Source organism: Sarcophilus harrisii, chromosome 4 (genome assembly GCF_902635505.1).
Source record: "Sarcophilus harrisii chromosome 4, mSarHar1.11, whole genome shotgun sequence".
Classification (NCBI taxonomy): Eukaryota; Metazoa; Chordata; class Mammalia; order Dasyuromorphia; family Dasyuridae; genus Sarcophilus; species Sarcophilus harrisii.
The window spans coordinates 440560985-440579735 of record NC_045429.1 but is presented as its reverse complement, the minus strand read 5'-3'; the positions used below and the strand labels follow the sequence as shown (position 1 = coordinate 440579735).

The window sequence follows — 18751 nt, the reverse complement described above, 5'->3', positions numbered from 1 at the left end:
AAATAGCATACAAGGCAGGTGGAAAGTAATCTCATGTGCTAGCAGTAGAGAGGACCAAAAAAGGCCTGTTGTAGAAGAGGAATTTGAATTTCTTAAAGAAAGCAAGGGAAGTTAAAAGATGGAGGTGAGAAGGGATATGGACACAGAGATGGGAGATGAATACCCAGCAACTGCAAGATTATGTGATGATCAACTGTGATGCACAAGGATCTTTTCAACAATGAGGTGGTTCAAGGCAATTCCAATAGACTTAGGATGGAACATGCTATCCACATCCAGAGAGAAAACTATGGAGATTGAATATGGAACAAAGCCCACAGTATTTTCACCTTTTTGTTGTTTCCTTGTTTGTTTTTTCCTCGTGTTTTTTTTTTCTCTCTTGATCTGATTTTTCTTGCTCAGCATGACAAATATGGAAAAATGTTTAGAAGAATTGAACATGTTTAACATATATTGGATTGCCTGTTGTCTAGAGGAGAGTGGAGGAGGAGAGGGAGGGAGAAAAAATGGGCTAATAAAGTTTTGCATAGGTGAATGCTGAAAATTATTTTCTTTTTTTCTTTTCTTTCTCTTCCTTCCTTCCTTCTTTCTTTCTTTCCTTTTCCTTCTTTCTTTTCTTCTTTTTTTTTTTTTTGCAATATAGCTAAAATGTAAATGTTTTGGATGATTGCCTACTCAATGGGATGGGAAGAGGGTGAGAATTTGGAACTCAGTTTTAAAGGAAAAGAAAGTTTAAAATAAATAATAAAATAAGCAAACAAAAAGAAAAAGTTTCTTTCTATATAGAAGGAGTCCATAAGCTTCACCAACCTAGATCCAGGACAGAGAAATATTTGAGAACCCCTGGACTAGAACCCGGCTCATTACTCACAATTTATCCAACAAACTTCTCCAAGTTACAAAAGAGATTTTGTGCTTTCTATTTGGGGCGGGGTGAGGTAAGGGAGTGGAAGTTCATCTAACACCATACTTAAATGGTGGGCTCCTGCACAAAAATCTGGTATTTCTGGCTGAGCATAAGGAAACAGGGGCCAATTTGTTAACTAAGAGAAATCTCTAACCTGGCAAAAGGCAGGATTCCTTTATCGCAATGTTGGTGTGGTTAAAAAAACACAAGAAAGGATTACACCAAAGCCAGGGCTCTCTTTCTGCTTCAGGGAAGGATTCTGCTCTCCCAGGGTGGTTTTCTCAGAGGCATCACAGTACAGGGCAAAGAATGTTGGCTTCAGAATCAGAGGGCCTGAATTCAAATTTTGGCTCTGCTACTGACTACCCTTTACAGCCTCAGTTTCCTTATCTGCAAACTGGAAGGGATTTTACTAGGCGACTCTCAGATCCCGCTAGCTCCAGATAAGTGATCCTGAACTTCTGAATTGGACTATGATATTCCCACTGGTTATAATTACACAGGAAGAGAAAAAAGAAAGAATGAACATACTACATGCTGATTTTTCTGGTGGCAGTGTTCAAATGATCAACAATGAGCATCCCCTTAGCCAAGAAGACCAGAAGGACTTCAGAACAATGGCCAATGTCACCTAGATGTGAAAGGTAAAGAAATGATATGCAAAGGGATTCCCCCACTTCTTGAGGATCAAAGGCCCTATGGAATTTCAGCTCTAGCTTTCTCAGTTTCTCTAATTGTTATCGGATTAAGTTGAATGGCTGAATGCAGATGATTATTTTTTGTTTTCACATTCCTGAAATTTTCTGCTGTTTTTATTTTTTTAAACCCACAGGCTTTAGGTGTTTTTCCTTTGACACCTGGCAGTTCCTGAAAGCAAACCTCTGGACTTAGTGGGCACATAGTGTCGGGGCCCACTCTTGTAGATCGTGTGAAACTTAGAATATCTTAGACCCGGAGCTGGAAGAGTTAGTATTCCTTGTACTGCATCACAGCATTGTATTTAAAATGGTGGTTTATGATCATTCCAAAAGGGAGGGAGGAATTCACAAGCTGTGCTCCCACAATACCCTGTCATTACATGTCCCTGCACAGTCCTTGGGAGCTGCACTTAAAAGGTACAGAGAGTGCCACGTCACCTGCTTTATGGATTGAGAGACAAAAATAACTGTGTCACTAAAGAATAGCTGCCCAGATGATGTGCCCAACTCCCCATGGTGACAGTCACTCTGCCCCCCTCCTCCATAGGTACACTCCAGGTGAGACAGCCAGCGACAGCCCTTTTCTCCTCTTCCAACCACACAGGCTGGAATAATGCCATCCCCATTCCACAAAATGAATGGGGAGGAATGGATAGTGTCTACCCTCAGACAATTACACTGAAAAACAAGGAGGGCTCAAGTCTCCTTTTAAGAAGGCTGGCAGAATTCAGCACAATGGCTGATACCATCCAGATGGGAAAGGAAACAATAAATCATAAGGATACTCTCCCATTCCTTGAGGATCAAAGGTCCTAAGAAATGTCAGCCCCAGATCTCTCAGTTTCTCTAACTGTTATTGGATTAAGCTAAATGTCTGACTGCAGAGGGAAGGAGAAAAGATACTGGAAGAAATTCTGATGATGAAAAAAAATCAAAAACTTGCTTGCCATCTCAGGGAGGGAGGATGGAAAGAGAGAATTTAGCACTCCATATTTTAAAAAACAAATGTTAAAATTGTTTTACACGTAATTGGAAAAAATAAAATATTTTTAAAATAAAATTTAACTGTGTTTTAAAAAAATAAAAAGGAAGCTAAGGACTTTTTGTTGACCATTGGTTATGGAATTTTTTTCTCTTCAATTCTCAGAGTATCAACCACTCAAAAGGAGATCCCTGAGAAAGTGCCTACCACCATATCCAGCAAGGAGAAGGCACTAAAAGCTTATTCCTTCCCTTTCTCTTTGTGGTTCCTATGGCTTAGGCAGTATAAAGACACAGTAAAGTAAAAGGGAAGGAGCTCTTGAATTGAAATTGAGCTCTAATTCTGACTGTGGGCAAGTCACTTTTTCACCAAGGAACTCATTTTCCTCCTCTGTTAAAAAGAAGATGATCCTATAAAACAGATCTAATTAAGAGGAAGTGATGCTCTGTAAGCCAAACTTCTGGTTGGTCCTGCCTGAGACTCTATTGACTTACCTTCTGCCCTAATTCTCTGAACTGGTGGTCTCTATCAATCAGTGTCACTCTACTACAGCAAGAGCCCACCCATGCTAGGGTACATGTGGGCCCAGAGTTATTGGAAAAGGGGTAAGTCTGTGTCTGAAAGAAAATAGAGCCTCCTGGTGGTGATTTATCAGGGCTTGGTCCCCTTTATGTCTGGAGTCTGTCTAGTTTTATAATACTACCCACACAGTAAACTGCCATTTTCCAAACATCAAATGTGGCTTTGGTAAATAAATATCAAGGAAAAGCTGTAAACACGAGGAAGACTGTGTGTGTGTGTGTGTGTGTGTGTGTGTGTGTGTATGTGTCCATGAGCTTATACAGGATTAGTCACAGGAGAAAAAACAAGTAGATGAGAATAAAAACATTTGGGGGATTAAAATAAAAAATTCAACTATGATAAAATCAATAAATGTATTCCTTTATAGCTGTTTGCCAGTGGGAAAAATGTTAAACTCACTGAATGAAGCTCAGCCAATCAATCAATCAAGTACTTATTAAGTACCAACTCTATGACAGATATTGTGATAAATGCTAAGTATTAAGTGACAATGGCATTGAAATCTAGTGCCCTTTCCCCTGTATAGGCCTTTTACACAAAGGACTTAATAATATAAACTGCTTGAGTCAAGGTAATAAATTAATAACCAAAAACATTTCAGTCTATAAAATGAGGCATTTGGAATGAGGAAAGGCATTTCTGGAGAAAGAATGGAGAAGATTATTATTATTTATTGAGTAAGTAATAGTTACTGAGAGTGCCTTGGGCAGGGACCAGATGAAAGTGCTTTGAGATCTCAAAAAGATTTTTTCTCTCTTTCTCTCTAATATATACATATATATATATACTAGATACTTACAAAATACATATACACACATATATTTATGCAATGTTCCTATTATTATATATAATATATACTTATATATTATATATGTGTACATATATTATAGGACAATATTCCTAATCATACTTGTAACTCTCATCATTAGACATAATAACAGTAATCATTAGTTTAGATAGATTCCCTTCGTCACGTAAGAGCTTCTAGAAAGAAAAAAAAAAGCCTCTTTTTCTCACCTTATTGTCTTGAAATTCTACTCCCAATGCCTTATTAAAGTACAGGACTTTAAAACTAAAGATTCTGCATTTTCTGGATCATTTGTTACACCTACTGTGTGTCAAGTACTGTGTAGGAGCTTACAGTAAAAAAATGAAATGGTATCACAAAAATTTTCTGTTTCTTCATTTTTTCTTTTTTTGCTTCCTTCATTTCCTTTTATTTTTTCCTTCTTCCTTCCCTCTTCTTTCTTTCTTCTTTTCTTCCTTTCTCTCTCTCTCTCTCTCTGAATGAAACTATTTGAAACCAGGACCATCCCAGAAAATCTGGTCCATATGCGTGCCACGCTCACAACATCAGGTTTTGGGTCCCAACCCAGATGTTTCTAACATGAGCCTTGTTTGACTCAGCCTCAGCTCGGAGCAGGAGAGAAAGCACATCCCAGCCTGACCTCAGCCCTGATTTTCTGAGCAGCTGCAGGACCTTTCCACAGTCCCAGCAGCCCACTCCATTCCTTTCTCCCCATAGAATTTTGCTCCTTCTATGCCTCATGGCCAAGGCTGCAGGAAGTGCCCCTGGTTCTTTCTGATGGGAAAAAAATACACTCTCTCAGCTTCTGTTCAACTCATCTTTTTCACCTTCAAGGACTTCATATTTCAACTGGAATGATTCTCTTTCTCCCAGTTTGATTAGTGGCCAAACCAGCTCTAAACCCCCCAGATCAGTCCTTGTCCGAAAGAACGTATTGCCTTTCAAAGGGAGTTTGGAATATAAGGGTCCCCCTGACTCTCACAGAGAAGAAAAGCAAAGCCCAGGGAGCCCATTACTTTTCTAAAGCAACAGAAAATGAATCAGAGAGCCCGGTTACCAAGGAGAAAACAGATGCATCCACCTAAGATGCCGAAGCAGAGAAAGTGGCCCAGACCAAGCTGGCTAAGTCACCCAGACACTGGTGGGAGCCCGTCACCCTGGGTCCCATCACTGGCAACAGCAGCTGTCACCGAGGGGACCCCCGGTGAAGCCAACGCGGCTCCGCTATCCCCCCCTTCTCTTGGATGGCCACTGGCTGCTCTGATCTCAAGCTGAACAAAAATCCTGAAAACAAACGATGGATTACTTACTGTGAGAGCTCTCTCTCTCTCTCTCTCTTCTGTCACAGAATGAGAACTACTTCTCTCTAACTTCTGACATGGGCAAGCCAGGCTGACTATTTCAGGGTTTGGTGCTTCCCTGGGAGGAAAACCACACAGTGCAGTGAGACGGGGAGTTTGTTGAGCAATGATTCACATACGGAAGCAGGCTGGCTTCAGCAGCGCCCTGACATTCAGAGCACACACGCTCTGCACCCCCCTCACACACACACTCACACACACACAGACACACACACACACACACACACACACACACTCACACACACACACACACACACTCACACACACACACACACACACACACACACGCTCCGGGAAAGGGAGCAAACACTATTTCCATGCTGCTAAGCTGAATTTATGCTCTCACTTAATTTGTACCTGTGTGGAAATGCAGAGAAATGAAGCCCGTTTTAAAGGCGTAGGCTGCTGCTGTTCAGGCTGTTCTTTTCTCTCAGCATCAAATAGGAAAAAAACCAATATAAAAACCCTTGGTATTCTTGCCTCATCAGCCTGGTCCCAACCTGATTTACCCAAGTGCGTGGCAAATACGCAGAAGGGGCTGGAGGTCCGGGGGAGGGGGACAAGGGAAGCAGCTACCCCCATGGGCCAAGTAAGAAGGGCCAATGTCTGGGGGTCTCACCCCCCCCCATCAGCCCAGTGTTTTGGGGATTACTGCCGCTACCATTGGCCGAAGGCGGGAGGTGCTCTGGGAGCGAGTGTGGGGAGGGGACAGGTACCTCCCGAGCAGACCTTGCAGGTTGGGGAAATAGCCAGAGGTACTGGACTCTGCCCGAACGCTGGTGCTGCTCTGGTGATCCCTTCCCCCATATACCTACAGCATATACCTACAGCACCCTTCCCCCATTCTCTCACAGAAAACAAGTAATGAACAGGGGAGGGGGCTGTCCTCCTCTTTCAAATGATCATCACACACTATGTCTGCCCGCATCCAGAAATGTACGCGCCGTATGAAGAATGTGAGCCGTTTGAGGGAAGGGACTGCTTTTTGCCTTCTTTGCAACCCCATTGCTTAGCACAGTGCCAGGCACCCAGCAGGTGCTTAATAAATGCTTGTTGGATGACTGACTGACAGCAGAACATTTCCTCCCACTTTCAAGGACCTGCTATCGTTCCTAAGAGGCTCAAGCTATCACCACACCACAGCTAGACGCTGAAGCTGGCAGTCAGGGGCCCACACAGAAGGGACTGAGAGGAAGGACAGAAACCACAGCGTCTTATCCCCGTGCAAGGGGCTTGAAGCTAAGACAGGGGCAGCTGGAGGAAGTGGAGGAAGAACCTGTCATAGGGCTCAGGGGTGGGAAGAGGGGCTTCCACCTTCTCCCTCCAGAAGGAGGCTTGTCCCTTTCCTGATCTCATAGCACTTTGTAATCCCCAGACTAATGGACACAGAGTCAGGAAGCGTTCAGTGCAAATCCTGCCACACTGTGTGATCCGGGATAAGCCACTTAACCAGTGTCTGCCTCAGTTTCCACATCTTTAAATAATAAGCACCTACCTCCAAGGTCAAGTGAGATAACCCATCAATTAGCATTTATTTAGCACTTACTACATGCCAGGCACTATGCTAGGCACGGGGAATACAAAGATAAAAACGAACACTTTTCTGGCACTTTAGAGCTTTGAAGCAAATCGCTCAGCCCCCAGGGATCTCAGTTCCTTATTAGTTTAAAAAAGAAAGAAAGAAAGAAAGAGTTTGTTCTTAATGGTCTCTGAAGTCCCCCTCAGCTCTGGTTATTCATCCTATGAAATAATAATAAGATACTGGAGAGGTTTGCCAGTTCGTTTTACATTTGCCGCAAATGATTCGTCCAGGTTCACATAGCTAGATTTGAACTCAAGTCCTCCTGACTCCAGAGTCACCCATCCCATGTCACCTCGGCAACAGGGAGACTTGAGTTCAAATCTGACCTCATATACTTTTGGACAGTCCTTTAACCTTGTTTGCCTCCGTTTTCTTATTTGTAAAATGAGGATAATAACAGGATTTACTTCTCAGGGTTGTTGTGAGAATCAAATGAGAGAATATTTGAAAGGCAATTCACATAGTACCTGGTATATAGTAAACATGATTATTGAAGTGACAAAATTATTTAGGTGAGATAAATTTACAAGAATAAAAGCCATTTCCTAATTGATGAATGGATACTAGGGAGTTTTCAGAGGAAGAAATCAAAGCTCTCAATAGCCATATGAGCAAATGCTAATAATTCAAGAAATGCCAATTAAAACAACCCTGAAGTACCATCTTATACCCATCAGAAAGAAAGGAAAGGAAGAGAGGGAGGGAAGAGAGAAGGAGGAAGGGAGGAAGGAAGGAAGGAAGGAAGGAAGGAAGGAAGGAAGGAAGGAAGGAAGGAAGGAAGGAAGGAAGGAAAGAAGGAAAGAAAGGAGGGAGGGGGAAGGGAGGGGGAAGGAAGGAAGTGAAGGGGAAGGAAGGGAGGAAGTCCTCAGAGAATAGATACAACATGGAGACCCCTCCCCAGGTCCAGCAGCCACTTTTCCACCACTTTGGAAAAAGAGCCTCCTCCCAGTGGCTCCAGGAAGTCTCTCAGAAGAGGAGATAACAACAGCTTAATAATTACTTACATTCAAATAGCATTTACAGAGTCCTTTCACATAATGTTTTTATTTCATCTTCATTAGTATGGGAGCTGCTATTATCCCCATTTTGCAGATGAGAAAACTAAGGTTCAAGTGACTTTCCAAAGTTCACATTAACTGATGATTGGCAAAACCAGAGTTCATATCCTGACTTTCTGACTCTGAGCCCAGGATACCACCTGCTTTATTGCAATCCAGATAACCATTAGTAAATTCGCTGGACTACATACATACACAACCCCAACCCCCTCTGTACTTTCCAGACTCTGTGTTTTTGCTAACAATATTCCTTGTGCCTGAATTGTTTTTACACCCATCTCTACCTTTAAAAAAAAAAACAGATTCTTCTTTAAGATTCAGCTCCAATACCACACCTAGAAAGGCCCCCAAGTTCCTCCAATATGGAGGGATGGTCCCAACAGTATTCTATCTGTATTTCTCTTCAGAATCTTGATAACCTTTTAAATATTAGAATTATTTTTTCAATTAAATAAATGTTTATTAAACATCCACCATATTCCAAGTCCAAGCTTGGGAGAGGTCACTTGGGAGGAGGGGTAGGGAAAGACTCATAGATGAAGTGGTCCCCACTGAGTTTAAAAGGCAGGCAAGAACCTTAGAGAGACAGAACGAATCAAATCCAAACACTGAAGATGGCAGAAGCAGAAACATGGAGATGAGTGAGAGCAGGTGGGGAACAGCTTGGTGACAGTGTAGAGAACATGAAGGGAGAAAGAATAAACTACGGAAGTCCACGACCGCTGGCATCAGGAGCCAGGCTTTATTTGGAAGCTACTCAAAAGTTTCTGAGACGTGGTACATTAAGATTCCGTGGACAGAAGGGAGAGATGGAAGGTGGGAACATCAGATAAGAGCATATTTTGGTAGCTAAGGTGAGAAGATATAGAGGTACCAAGGAGGAAGGTATTTGTGAGAATGGAGAAGGAATAATATCATAAGAGTTGAAAAAATCATTTTGGCAAGAGATTGGTTCTGTAGCATCAGAGCCAGAGGAGCCAAAAAAGACAGAAGATAGGGGTGGGAATTTTTAAAAGGAAAAAAAGAAAAGTTAGGTAAGAAGGGCTGATTTGGGGAGGGAAGGATAAATTTGTTCAACAGACAGTTGGCAGGCACAATGATATAGTGAAAAGAGCTCAAGCACCAGCTACAAATCCCAGCTTTACCATTCCTTTCCTATTTGGGCAAATCACAATTCTCCATGTCTTGAGGGGACTGGACGACATGATCTTTCTGTTCTAGATCTAGGATCCCGTGAAATCCAAGACTAGAGTTTTGAGGAGAGATTGGGGCAGGTACACACATCTGAATACGTCTGAGTCAAGATGAAAATGAAATACATGATATTTCATCCAAAGATGTTACTGAAAGTAGGGTCTAGAACAGATTTTTGGGATATGACCCACATATTAGGGAGAGGAAGAAGGTGCAGCCAAAGGGGCAAAGGGCAAACAATCCAACTGAAGCCAAAAGAAGAAAGGAAAGAGTCAGGAAGGTACCTCACCCACTTTTCAGCCTCAGGTTTTTTTTTCTGTAAAAGGTGGATAAAAAAACAAGACCTGCATCTCAGGGAATTTGGGAGAATCAAATTGGAGAATATCTATAAAGCCCTTTGCCACCCGTGCTACACAAGTATTAGCTGCCATTACTATCCAAATAGTCCCAAGAAGGAAGTATCAGATACTATAGCATGATCAAAGACAACAGCAAAAACAGTATCTGTGAACTCTAAGAAGCTGCAGTGGGGCCACAGGCCAGATTGGAAAGGATTCAGATTTAAGGGAAGGCAGGAAGTAAAAACAACTCTTTTTAGGGGCTCTGTATGAGGGGCAGAGGTCAGCAAGATGGGACAGTGGATAGGGTGCTGTGTCAGGAACACCTGAGTTCAAATCTGGTCTCAGATACTTACCAGCTGTATGATCCTGGATCCTGAATTTACTCTGTTTTGCCTCAATTTCCTCATACCCTGGAGAAGGAAATGGCCAACCACTGCAGTATCTTTGCCAAGAAAACCCCAAATGGGGTCACGAAGAATCAGACATGACTAAAGTGACCAAACAACAACATGAAAGAGCAGAAAGCTTAAGAAATGGCAGGTTCAATGTTTGTTTTTTGTTTTGTTTTGAGGATGGGAATGCATTTGTTGAAAAAGGGGAAAGAGCTAGGGGAAAGAGGGAGAATGATGAAATATTGTCTTTTATTGATTTTTTTGTTTTGAAAAAAAAGTTTTAATTAAAAAAAGAAAAAGAAAGAAAATAGTCCAATTTCCATTCTTTTTTTTTTTTTAATAACTTTTTATTGACAGGATTTCTTTGAAGAGGACTGAGTGACAGTGATAGGAAGGAGGAGAAAAAAGAGGAAGCCGAACCAAGAAAACAATATATGTGATATCTGCAACCCTCTCCGGCATTTGAAACTGTTTAGGATTAATTATAATGGTCACACAGCTCCAAGGAAGAGATACGAAAAGGAATCTTCCTCCCTTTATTTGCAGAGGTGGGATATGGAATGTTATATATACTTTTTGGGTTAAGCCGACATGTTTGTTTAGCCAAATGCCTTTTTTTAAACTTTCCTTTTAATTTTTCTGTTATAAAGGAGAGTTCTCTAGGATGGAGAAAGGGGAAGAATATATTTGGTTCTACTGAAAGGCAGTGTTGTATAATAGATAGAGTGCTGGACTTTGGGTCAGAAAGAACTGAGTTCAAATCAAGCCTCTGATATTTATCCCCATGTAATCCTGGTCAAGTAATGTAACCTCTCTGTTACTCAGTTTCCTCTAAAACAAGGAGTTAGTCAAGACAAATAAATGCAAAGGTTCCAGCTTTAAATCTATAACCCTATGAAATGAAGATGCCATAAAAACAATAAATATCCATTAAAATTTTAAATTATAACAAGTGATCTCAAACTCCTCAGCAAAGTATTAAGTAATCTGCCAGTGAGTAAAGGAGAAAGAAGAGAAGGCTTAGCACAGATGTGGAGTGTGAATGAATCAATGATTGCTGTGTGTTAGGGAGAGACTAGTGGAGTCAGACAGGGTTTCAGAACAGCAGCTAACAGCATTTTTCAGTACAAGAGGGAAGATGCAAATCAATATATTAATCAAGGAGCTTTTTTTATTAAGTACCTGTTAGGAGCCAGGTAGAATCTGTACTATACCCTAAGGATGTAAAGATCAGAGCAAGACATATTTTACCCTGTGGAAGTATAGAATAGAAGGAAGCAGCATATTAATCAATAAGTAGATATGAGAGATATAGGATGTATAGAAACCAAATATACAGTAAGGGGATGGGGGTGGGGAGTGGTGCTATCAGTTGAGAGAATGAAGGGAGTTCTGGTTTTTTGGGAGAAACCCAGGAGCAGAACATTGAAGAAAGCCAAGTGCTTCAAAAAGACACGGAAGTGAAGAAGGAAGGGCATTTTCCAAGCACAGGGGATGGATAAGATAAGATAATTGTGTTGTATGTATTTCCCCTCATAGATTGTAAGCTACATGAGGACAAAGGACTACATTGAATTTGTCTTTGAATCCCACAAGCACCTAGTACAACAGGACAGTTAATTCTGCTATAATGAGATATATGAATTCCCCCAAAGTTTGTGTTTTTTTGCTTACTATGCAAAATTGCACAATAAAAACAAAACTAGTTGTTTAGTTGCCATGCAAACTACACAATAAAAATCACAGGGATCATGAGGAAAATGGGGTTGGGGCAGAATGCTCAAAAACTTCTTCAGTGCCATTTTTTAATTTAATAAAATATCAATAATATAATTGATGAACAAATTAAACTTGACAAATTTAAATTAATAATTATTAAAATTATATTAAGAAGTAAAAATGGTAGCACCATTTATATATCTGTTAAATAGTTAATACATATATGAATGCTACAATAAATAGTGTCAGCACTCATTGCCTTAAGCTACTTTTAAGCTTACATAGAGGTTCTTCCCATAGACTGAACTGGCAAAGTTTTTGGCAAGCTGGACAGACTGCATCTCTGAGTTCCAGAAGCCTTGACTCCAAGTGAATGAGGGCAGAAGTCAAGGATAAAAGGAATGGGAATGGGGAAAGAATTAATTCAGATCCATACTTCTCTGTTCACTTTCCCTTGAAAAGGTCCATGTACTATATAAATATATATATATATATATATATATATATATATATATATATATGACAAGATACACAATATGTATGTGATAAGATGTATAGTTTATGACACTTTATGTATATAATATTTAATATATGTGTGATAAGATACATAAAACATATGACACTTTATCTTTGTAAGACTTTAGGTATTCACAGACATCTGAAGTTTGCTTGTGGAATCACTGAAGCATGTGAGATATTGTACAGTTTTCTGTATTCTTGAGAAAGAAATAGCATATTGGCAAACCTGAAATGTGTGTTATATTCAAAATCTTCCCTATTATATCAACCACGTTGGAACAAATTTGTGTTTTTAAAACAAGAACTGATGGTATCTTATACTTAGTAGGCATTCCACAAACATTTGAACCAATACATGTACACACCGGAGTCATAAAAGAGCTAATTAAGAAGCACAGAAGATAATGAAAATTTTTAAGGGCTCCAAAGCATAATTCCAAGCAAGGAAGTCTAAGAGTATATTTATTCTCAGAAAAAAAATTAAACCATAGGCCAAAAGAATTTCTAACTTATCCAGCCATTGTGTAAAGTTTAAAAAAAAATAGAAAAGTCTTATTAAGCATGGTAATATTAAAGGCCACCAATTGATTTTGACTTTCCCAGAGGACGGGAGAAATTCCTGTGACAAGATATCGTCCCCTATCAACATCAATTTCCCATCTCTTGTAGAAGGTGGAATTGTTTTATTCAAGAATTGATACTACTAATATCAATACTATCAATAATAACAATAATAATAAGCATGCAAAGCATGTCATAGGGAAGGATGTAATGGCAAAGTACAAGAGTGCCAGCCAGAGAAATGTAGGACAAGAGCTCTATGTGCCCTGACATCAAGCCCAATACATCTGAAAGTCTGAGAAGCTGATCTAGGGAGCTCTAGCAATGTCACTGGCTGACCAAACAACTCTTCTAACGGGACATAACTGCTCCTGTGAATTAAGAAACAGATAGGGCAGTGTGGAGTTGTGGGCTGGCCCCACTGGGACTCGCTGTGATAATCAGGATGCAAAAGCAAGTAGAATTCGGCCATGGTCTGGATCATGAGAAATGTTGGAACAAGCCATGTATATCAACATCCCAGGAAAATGCCTTGGGGCAGATCTCAGCAGCCACTGAAGCAGGCGAGCCACAAGTGCACGTGACATGGACACAAGATAATGGACACTTTCTTATGGGCCAATATGACTTCATCCCCACACTGCAAACACATCTTGCCAGTGAAGTGCAAGGGCTTCATCTGTCTTTTGTCAGCAGTCTTTTCAGCACCAAGTCATACAACCCCATATTATGGGACCATGCAGGGCAAGCACAAGAAATAATTCCCCCTTCCCAGTCCAGAAGAGATGGAATAAGAGCAAGAATCCAAGAGTTACTTAAATGTGGAGAGAATGAAGCAGAAGAGTCAGAAAATCTAATCTTAAAACATGGAAACGATTGATGCAGTCCTGTGATCAGCAAAAGCAGGTAAACATTACTTACAATGACCAGGTCAAGGTAAATGGCAAACATAATGACAAAGCAAACCAAACAGAATGCTACAAAATTAGAGTGATCATGTTTGGGAAAGGTAGATAAAGTGACAGACAGATGATAATGGATGCAGATGTTGACTGATTTTACATAGATAGATGAAAGACAGATAGATAGGTAGGTAGGTAGGAAGTAGGTAAATAGATAGATAGGTGGGAAGAAAGAAAGGAGGCAAGGAAGGAAGGAAGGAAGGAAGGAAGGAAGGAAGAAAGAAAGGAAGGAAGGAAGGAAGGAAGGAAAGAAGGAAAGAAAGAAAGAAAGAAAGAGAAAGAAAGAAAGAAAGAAAAAAAGAAAGAAAGAAAGAAAGAAAGAAGAAAGGAAGGAAGGAAAGAAGGAAGGAAGGAAGGAAAGAAGGAAGGAAGGAAGGAAGGAAAGAAGGAAGGAAGGAAGGAAGAAAGAAGAAAATAAGGAAGGAAAGAGAAAGAAAGAAAGAAAAAGAAAGAAGGAAAGAAAGAAAGAGATTAGAGAGGGGAAGAGACAAGTAGATATAGAGAGATTAATTGACAGATTAATAGAAGATAGATAAATGCATTTGTTTGTCCTTCCTTTTCAAGGAGGACCAATGACATCATGGGAATGTCTTGACTTTCTCATTAATTGTATTTAAGTGAGATGACAATGTACAACATCATCAGCCTCAGTCTTTCTTCCAGTCATCTAAATCCAGTGGCAGGGCCAAAGTCAAGGAGGTACAGGTTGTGCTTGGAAATGTAGGCAGTTAAAAATGTATTTAATGGGAGATGACTATGAACCACTACATAGAATTCCCAATCCCTCTATTTTCATCCGCCTGCATTTTTTATTTCCTTCACAGGGTAACTGTACACTATTTCAAAGACTGATTCTTTTTGTACAGCAAAATAACTGTTTGGACATGTATACATATATTGGATTTAACATATAATTTAACATATATAACATGTATTGGTCAACCTGCCATGGGAGAGGGGGTGGGGGGAAGGAGGGGAAAGTTGGAACAAAAGGTTTGGCAATTGTCAATGCTGAAAAATTACCCATGCATATGTCTTGTAAATAAAAAGCTATAATAAAAAAATAAAAATAAATAACATAAGAAAAAATAAAATAAATGTATTTAAAAAGCTTAAACATGTATTCCAAACAGCAGAAGCGCTCCCTAGAAGAAGTAGAAACCACGTGGGAACAGGACAAAGCACTTCTTGTCCCTAACGTAGCGGCATCTGTCACTGGAATTGTTAGGACCATGCTTTGATGAGGGAGTCCACACCCCAACACTTAAATCCAATCACAAACAGCAGTCAGCGGTGCATCTGCACCATGGTCTATAGAACATTAAGTATACAAGAATAATAGCAGAAGGGCAACATGCCCCAGAGGCCATTTATACCTGAATTTACTGAAAAAAGCAGAGAACAGTTCTGATGGACCTGGCCATCCTCAGCAGTGAGATCAACCAAATCATTTCCAATGCAGCAGTAATGAACTGAAACAGCTACGCCCAGAGAAAGAACTCTGGGTGATGACTAAAAACCATTACATTGAATTCCCAATCCCTATATTTATGCCCACCTGCATTTTTGATTTCCTTCACAAGCTAATTGTACAATATTTCAGAGTCTGATTCTTTTTGTACAGCAAAATAACGGTTTGGTCATGTATACTTATTGTGTATCTAACTTATATTTTAATATATTTAACATCTACTGGTCATCCTGCCATCTGGGGGAGGGGGTGGGGAGTAAGACGTGAAAAATTGGAACAAGAGGTTTGGCAATTGTTAATGCTATAAAGTTACCCATACATAGAACCTGTAAATAAAAGGCTATTAAATAAAAAAAACAAAAGAAAATAAAAAAAAAGCAGAGAAAAAATGCTCTGAGTAATAAGAGCTGACATTTTTATGTCACTTTGTTTTGCAGAGTTTTAAATACCTTATCTTGCCCCCCTGCACAGGCACTGTTAGGTAGCTGATTACAAGTAGGATCATTTATATTTTACAGATAGGGAAACTCAGGCTCAGAATGAAGAGGCAGCTTAGCCACCGTCACAGAGCTCATCTGTAGCCAGGCTGGTCTCCCCATTCCCAGTTCTGTTTGTCAATTAAAAATCAGTGAGAAAACATTTTCCTTTAAAGCCAATAATGAACATTTAGTTTGGCTCTGTGTCCAAAGTTTCCCCATTGCCAGATCTCTTCATTAACTTGGAATTCATTGTTTACAGAGTTAACACAGATGCACATTTCTTAATTATGCCCTCTGTTTTCATCTTCCTTGGGGGGAGAAGACGTTACTGCAGGAGGAGACTTGCAAACAGGTGAATTCTCCCTTTAAATCTCCCATTTACTTGTCCTGAGATCTTTGGACTCTTTGGTATCTGAACAAATGGATCCGTGTAAAAGAGAATCCCTTTCCCATGGTCCACCTTGTAATCCCCCTGCATGTGGTGTCTATTAGGGTGGAGACTCTTCCTGATGATATGTCATCAACTTCCAAAGTTCAAACCTTATTGATATGTTGTCACTTCCCTTCCCTGTAACATTCCCTAGGTAAGGTTCTTGAGGGAAGGAGCTTTTTAATGGGGTATTTTTTGGTATTCTTGAGACTTTGTATATAACAAGTGACTAATAAATGTTTGCTAATTTGATTCTAAGGACAGTCGTTTCTAGCTGGGATATCTCCAGTTTCAGTGAAGTTCAAAATACTTCCACAACAGTCTCTCAAATGGCATTTTCAACTGGAAATCAAGAATGTGCCTTTAGAGAGCCCTATAGCACTAGGATTGTTAAGTGGGCCCTTGTTCTTATGGTTAGCATGGTTATCAGTAGAGAGGAAATAAACATTTCCTCAAAAATAATGATGTAGATGGCCTTTGAGGTCTCCCACCCAAACTGCCTCCCTCACTTCTGATTCTAGAATGTAGATTACTGAAATGAATGAAAGTCAATCATTTTAAGTGCTAAAGGTACAAATACAAAATTCTGTCACACAAAAAAAGCACAATTAACATCTCTGTCTCTCTCTCTCTCTGTGTCTCTGTCTCTCTCCCCAAATTAGGCCTTTCATTGAGGGTTGAAGGAAAGAAGACAGAGACCTGGGTAAACCATGCTAACTATAAGAACAAGAGCAAGGTGGAATAAGATCATGGCCTTCATCCTTCCATTGGGTAGCTGCTTATTTTAACTAGTCATCCTTATTAATTAAAGACTAAGTTCTATGGTTTCCACTTTGTTAAGTGACTACAATTCAGCACCTTACAAACTGAGCACTGTGGGACAAAGCTTTAATTGTCCCATCTTAGTTACACAGAAAGTCCATTTTTTTAAGATTACTAGATAATTTTATCTAAAAAGTTAATCTGAAGGGTTTTTCAACTTGGACAAGATCTATAATCACACTGCTTTACTTTGCACAATCCCAGTGATTGATTTTCTAATGCATCTTCTCATCCACTAAGGACTACCCATGTTATTCTGGGTGACACATACACAGACAATGAAATCATGCAGGTATTTGGGAGAGCCATTACTGGCCAAATCTTCCCTCTGATTGAACAACAAACAGGCTTTGTAATCACCAAATTACAGGTAACTCACTGCCAGAAACTGGCCTGTTTCAAATCAATCTCCTGGTCATTATTAAACATCAGCAACTAGGATGGTGGCTATTCAGTGGCACAGACAGGATACTAGACTACACTGGGAGATGACTGAGCTAGAAGAAATTACAAGAAGAAAACTCAATTAGATCTGTGGTATCCCTCCTTCTAGAAGAACAGAAACTCCTTGAGGGCAGGGCTGTCTTTGGCATTCTAGCCCCAACACAGCTTGAATTAGACTAGAAACTTTCTAGATCAAAGATTCTTAAACTATGAGCTGTGACCCCATACAGGGTTGGGAAACTGAATGTGAGGATCACAAAATTATGATTTATTCTCAGTTGTTGTTTGATTTGAATGCCTATTTTATATACCTATATACCCAGTCACATGAAAATTTCTCAGACAAAATGGGATCGTGAGTGGAAAAAGTTTAAGGAGCTCTACGATCACAAGAATAATAGAAGCCGAGAAAAGGCAGACCAGGTGAAGACTGTGGAAGTTAAATCCTGGGAGAATTTAAAAAATAGGACAGAGGGCCATTTATCTACAACAGAGGATGAAGGATGCATCTTTGGACCTAGAGCAGGGTAATGCTGCCAAAGGCTATAGTTACAGGGGGAAAAATGGGAGGGAAAGAGTTGAAATTCACAGGATTCTAACTAAGTGTGCAGGACTATTATATGAATCCCATCTTTATTTTGCCAACAAGACCCATCCTGGGGGCCTCCTTCAAGCTCTGTGATTCTGTGTCCTGTGTCTGTGTGACTTAAGCCACTGTAAGCAGGTTGAAAGGAAGGTTTTGTTTCTGGGGCTTGAATTTTTGACATTGCTGCTAAGTTCATACATTGCTCAGTGGGAAACCAGCCACCTCTCAACCAAACAAAATTTCCTAACTCTTAGCCAAAGAAGAAAGGGGGGGGAGTGGCTAAAATGTTCTGTTTTATACTTGGAAACAAATTTATCATTGCTATAAATAACTAATGCTGAGCCCAAGATGAAAGTGATTTTGCATGAGTTTTCAAATTCAGATGTCTAACTAATTTTAGGAAAGACTGTCAGAGGAAGAGTCCCAGAGACACATGAAGGATCGTCGTTTCCAAAGTTAGGTTCATGGGCACATCTCCCACTGCGCAGTGACAAAGGCCATACTCAGAGGAGAGAAAAAATGAGAGTGGAGGGTTTGAAATTCACAGGATTCTAATTAAATCTGCAGAAGCCTTGTAGGAAATAAATCCCATCTTTATCTCACCAACACCACATTTCGTGTGTGTTACCAAGATTATGGACCGAAATAGCCACTGGGAAATCCAATATGGATAGATCACCGTCCGCATGATCACGGAAGAGAAAATCTGAAATGTTCAGACTAGAAATATAAGTTTTTTCCATGATGTGTAGAACTGTAAACACCCATGAGCCCTGATAAGAGGAACTAGAAAGCCTATAATTTCAGATGACCCTTTAATTCAGTTCTGAAGCACAAACTATCAGTGTAAGGA

At 40.0% G+C, this 18751-nt stretch overlaps 1 protein-coding gene across 4 annotated transcripts in view; it reads right to left on the bottom strand.

The window, feature by feature from the left end:
* Positions 1–18751, bottom strand: part of SPECC1 (sperm antigen with calponin homology and coiled-coil domains 1) — a 321163-nt gene that overhangs the window by 277233 nt on the left and 25179 nt on the right. Inside the window, exon 1 of one of the 4 annotated variants that reach the window (XM_023503738.2) lies at positions 5288–5450. The exons of the other annotated variants lie outside the window; for them this stretch is intronic. The gene's annotated coding sequence lies outside the window, so the exon portion shown is untranslated. Of the gene's footprint in view, positions 1–5287; positions 5451–18751 lie in introns of those variants that run through there. 4 annotated transcript variants of the gene reach the window in all.